At 41.2% G+C, this 5,470-nt stretch overlaps 1 long non-coding RNA gene across 1 annotated transcript in view; it reads left to right on the forward strand.

Annotated features, from left to right (window-relative positions):
- The first annotated feature begins 340 nt into the window (after positions 1-340).
- Positions 341-5,470, forward strand: part of LOC106724707 — a 16,198-nt gene continuing 11,068 nt past the window's right edge. Inside the window, exon 1 of the long non-coding RNA XR_001360550.1 lies at positions 341-351. This is a non-coding gene — a long non-coding RNA (uncharacterized LOC106724707). The remainder of the gene's footprint in view (positions 352-5,470) is intronic.

Genomic DNA, 5,470 nt, shown 5'->3' on the forward strand with positions numbered 1-5,470 from the left:
ACTATAGCCTCTTTTGCTGCTTCTCCACTTTTCCATGCTGTCAGACCATGGCCCGCAGACACCTCTGTATCCCTAGCTCTCGGTACCATCGGGTACCTGGTTGTTGACCAACGGACTCCATGTTGCCATGGTTTGCTGGCTGGATAGACTGTTATCAGTGGTAGGACCACAGTGACCTCTCTTGATGAAACCTGAAAGTGCAGTGACAGGAACTCCAGAAATGGGTTCTAGTAACAGTCAAGTTGAGGTTAAAGTGTGAGCTACTCCCACTCTCTGCTAGAACAGAAGAGAAAGATGAATCAAAGGGGAGTGGGTTTGGGGCGTTCCAACAAAGAGCCCGGTTCTTGGTCTGTCTCTGGAAGCAGCCTGGCCCAGCATTCTCCTTAGCAGCTGTTCTGAGTCCTTCTCTCCATTGCCATCTATCAGAAGCACAAGCTTACATTCACTCTTTTAAATGATTTTACTAGCTTTTCATCATTCAAAGAATTAACTATTTCATATTGTGTGTTAACTTTTCACGAGCCACCCAAGACATTCTAATTACGGTAGTTTCAAATCTCCGCACCACATTTTAAAAGAAAAAGTCAGTGGTCTTTGAGTAGTTTTCACTTAGTTCTCATTTGTATTTCATTTGTATTTGTTCTTCTTGAGCCTGATCCCTCTCCATCCCCCACCCCATGGCCCTGCTGCCTGGTGTGGAGCTCCGAGGGAAGAGGACGAGGACGTGGAGGGACTGCCTTTGATGACACCATCAAGCTGTTGACTATTTAGGAAATTAAATGCAAGAATAATCACTTCTATGAAAGAAGTAAAAATGGTACTACTATCACCAAATCATAAACACATGCGGTAGGGCATCAGCCAGCTAAGAGTTAACTTCAGAGTCTCACTCTATAGTAAGTGTTCCAGTTTCAACCTTTGCACCGGCCGAATCAGTTAACTTTCTGCCTGATTAGCTTGACTTTCAGATGGGACTACATATAAAGCATCCCATATGGAGAGTGGTCCTATTTCCTCATCCAAGAAGGAGTTATAAAATTGATTATCTACATACTGATAACTTAGAGGTTAAAGAAAAAACACAGAAGACACAGTGTTTATTCGAACAAAAATGCCATATTAATACAAATGTTATTTGGACAAAATAATGCTTTTAGACATGGGTACAAAGAGCATACGAAAATCCAGGTAGAAAATTAAAACGTCATCTCCCCTGAAATGAAAACACAGTGACACTCACTCCATGGCCGTGTTTGGGCTTCAGCTGTGAGACCACCTTCAAAATGGGCTGTGTCTACTTCCTAATAGCAATAAATAAGCCTTTAGCAAAACCATTTTAGCTGGAATTCAAAACAGAGTCCAGATCAAGTTACCAAACTATGTTTGTAATGCTGCAGGTTTGGTCTATTTATTGTCCTTCACAAACCCTGTGCCCAAGACTTTTGAGGAGTGCTAACAATGATACAAAATCTGAGAAGGTAGCAATAACAAAGTAGAAGCAACAGAAAACATGAAACTACAGATGGGGCCAAAAGAAGCCTAAAAGCATCCCTAGGCACGGCACCTGCATGCTCTCGGACACGTGTGTGGGCCACAGGCGGGCCGGAGCCTTCTAGGTGAGAGAGTATGGTCAAGTCCCTCACGGACTCTCCCATATAAAAGCAAATGAGTTTCACTGAAAACCAGCTCTTCCTGGTATTAAGACCAGAAAAAGAAACTACCTGATAGAATAAACAACATCCTCAACAATATTTTAATATAAAGTTTCATAGGACTTTTCCATAAATTACTCCTCTGCCCTGTTTCATTTGAATTTCAGATGAACAAGTTAGATAGATATACTCTCACTCAACAATTATTCATTGTTTACCTGTGATTCAAATGTAATGGGGCACCCTCTGCATTTATGTGTGAAATCCAGCATCACTGGGTGAAGGCCTCAATGCAAATCCTCACTCCTGTGCGTGTTTATAGGGCCCTCAAAACATGCCAGCGCCAGGGGCCAGCGGAGGACGTGAGTGCTGGATCTGCTTACGGTGAAGACCAAGGATAATATTCATCCCACTCAAAAATTAAAACATTTGACGGAAAAGCCCTTGGTGGTGCCATTGAGGACTAGAGCAGGTTTTATTTTAAATGCATGTAGATCAATCAATATATTAGCAAATCATCACTGCTCAACCAAAGCACTGTAGAATACCAGGGTTTTTGCTGACTTCTCTGTGTTTAGTACCATATAAAATAATTGAACACAAGCATAGATTGATCTTAAAACAGAGGTTCCAATCAATATAATGGAATGTGAAAACCAATAGCATTTTAAAGCATTAATTATTGATAAAAGGCACTTGAAAAAAATACATTGCACAGATTTTTAAAGTGTTTTCCATTGAATGTTTTAGATCTGTCTCCATAATAGTCAATATTTTAAAATAAAGCTCACAAATATTTCTAAACACTATTAAAATATTTAGTACCACATTTTAAATTCAGATGCTTAGGAAGTAAATGCTATCACCAAAGCCATTCGATTGTCTTTTTTATTTTTTCCCTTCATGAACTGTTCCTATCGTGTTTAGTTGTTGCTATAAACAACGAAGAATAAATTGCTATGAAGAATAAATTGAGCTAATTTGATTTTTTAATAACTTATTCTATTCACTGTAGTCTTAAATCACTAAACATTGCTTTCTCAATTTAATGCTTACACACAGAATCAAGATGGAGGACTTCATTTTCTCTTTCCTCACATTCTACCCAATAGATATTCTCAGTTTTAAAACTCTGAAATTTTGGCCAGGGCATATGCCCTGACTGGGAATCGAATGTGACCTCTGAGCCATCTACTGTATGATCACCATAATTTGTTCGGCCAGTATTTTGTTGATGGGCATTGGGTTGTTTCCAGTTTGAGGCAATTGTGAATAAGACTCTTACATACGTTTTCTCCAGTTTTGGGGGGGTTTTTGCATCTATAATAACATTTACTCCCAATACTTTAGATTTCAAAATTAATCCTCAATTTGACATCCAAGAATTTTATAGAATTCACCAAACAAAATTTTTGAACATAAAATTTCTTTTGTTTATTAATCTGTTAAAAAACTGGTCAGTGGGAGGAGCCAAGTCTTTTAGTCCATTAGTGCTAAGTTTCTTCACAATGCTCCCTGGAAATCCGTTTATCAGCAGTGAGGGAAACAAAGTGATTTATTCCAATTAAGCTTGTGCTGAATCTTAGATAGAAATAGCAAAAGTGATCTGAGATCAGTAGCACCTGGGACAAAGGGAAATTACTGGTCTGATTAAGAGTTTGCAAAGCCCATTAAAATTCTTGACCCGCCCTGGCTCCTTCTATGTCTCAATCACTTACCTTCTCCAAACCCCAGTTCTCAAGTTTCTAAGGTGGAGTTTACTGTCAGTAACACCAGTAAGTTATAATATTTAATTTATATAACTAGTTTTAAGTGCTTAGAATGATTATGGATTTTGCAATTATGTACATTTGCTTAAACAGTTTGACTATTCTTCTTTTACCAACTACTCGAGGTATTTCTTTTAGTAGAGATAAGATGTTTGGTATTTAGCTTACAAACAGATGCAATGTAAAATTCCTTAATTTACTTTATTTACTTGAAAAACTAATGCACAGTCATGTTTTAAAAACATTTCTAGGAATATATCCTAAGAATCCTGAAGCACCAATCAGAAAAATATATGAACCCCTATGTGAATAGCAGCGCTATTTACAATAGCTAAGATCTGGAAACAGCCCAAGTAGGTGAGTGGATAAAAAAGCTATGGTACATTTACACAATGAAATACTACACAGCTGTAAAAAAGAAGAATCTCTTAGCCTTTGAGACAGCATGGAGGGACCTGGAGAGTATTATGCTAAGCGAAATAAGCCAGACAGAGAAAGACAAACACCATATGATCTCATTTATATGTGGAATCTAAGGAACAAAATAAACTGACAAACAAAATAGATCCACAACCAGAAGCATAGAACAGACAGATGAATCTCAGAGGGAAGGAGGGGCAGGGGTGGGGTGGGTAGGGGAGTGATTAACCAAAGAACTTATATGTATACATGCATAGCCCATGGACAACAGAGGGGGTGGCAGGAGCTGGGTGGAGGGGGTCAAAAAGAAGAGAATAAAATATATGGAGATCAATAAACTACCTCAAAGCTGACTGGCTTAAACCAATAAGCATTTATTTTGCAACCAAGCCTCCAGGTCAGGTGGGTCAGCGTCCTGGAGGGGTGCAGCTGCTTGGCCAGGGCAGCTCTGCTCCCTGGGCTCTCGCCCCCCTGGAGCTAGTGGTCAGCACAGCAGAAACATGCAAGGCCTCCCGGTTAGACTCCGAATGTCATGGTGTTACTTTCAAGTCAATCTGTTGACCAGAGTAAGTTTCAGTATTGAAAGCAGAGTGAAGAGATGGGGCAACAACAGGCCCGCAAACGGTTAGAGGCCTTTGCAACACGACTTGACAAATGGCATAGACACAGGGAGGAGTGAGAAATGGGAATTGATGAAATCTCTCATAAACATGCAAACGTTGTAAGTTCATAACTTCATTTTAAAGTATTTGTGATAAAAATAGACATTGCCCTCACCAGGAGGCTCAGTTGGTAGAGTGTCCCATACACCAAAAGGATGACTCAGTTCCCAGACAGGGCACACCCTGTGGTGGGTTCCATCCCTGGTCGGGTATGTATGGGAAGCAGTTGATCAATGTTTCTCTCTCACATAATGTCTCTCTCTCTCTCTCTCTCTCTCTCTCCCCCCTTCCTCTCTTTAGAATCAATAACCATATCATCAGGTGAGGATTTTAAAAACTAGACATTATAAATAATTTGTGGAATATTTTACCTTCATTTGCTGTCTTGCTAAGGGCTTGATTTCGCTCCTTCAACCTAATTTATTTCCATATGTAAGTCCTAAAATAAGGCACTCCTTATGAATCCATGGGCTTAAATACATTATTTACAACTAGAGGCCCGGTGCACAAAAATTTGTGCACTCAGGTGGGGTCCCTCCGCCCGGCCTGTGCCCTCTCGCAGTCTGGGACCCCTCAGGGGATGTCCACCTGCTGGCTTAGGCCCGCTCCCCGAAGGATTGGGCCTAAGCTGGCAGTCAGACATCCCTCTGGCAGACCGGAAGCCCTCGGGGGATGTCCACTTGCCAGCAGGGAGCAGGCCTAAGCTGCAGTCGGACATCCTTAGCGCTGCTGAGGAGGCGGGAGAGGCTCTCACCACCATCACTGTACTGGCAGCCATCATCCTGGCTTGTGGCTGAGCAGAGCTCCCCCTGTGGGAGCGCACTGACCACCAGGGGACAACTCCTGCATTGAGCATCTGCCCCCTGGTGGTCAGTGTGTGTCATAGTGACCAGTCATTCCCAGTCATTCTGCTGTTAGGGTCAATTTGCATATTACCCTTTTATTATATAGGATAGAGGCCTGGTGC

This window comes from Myotis brandtii, unplaced genomic scaffold (genome assembly GCF_000412655.1).
Source record: "Myotis brandtii unplaced genomic scaffold, ASM41265v1 scaffold1213, whole genome shotgun sequence".
Lineage (NCBI taxonomy): Eukaryota > Metazoa > Chordata > Mammalia > Chiroptera > Vespertilionidae > Myotis > Myotis brandtii.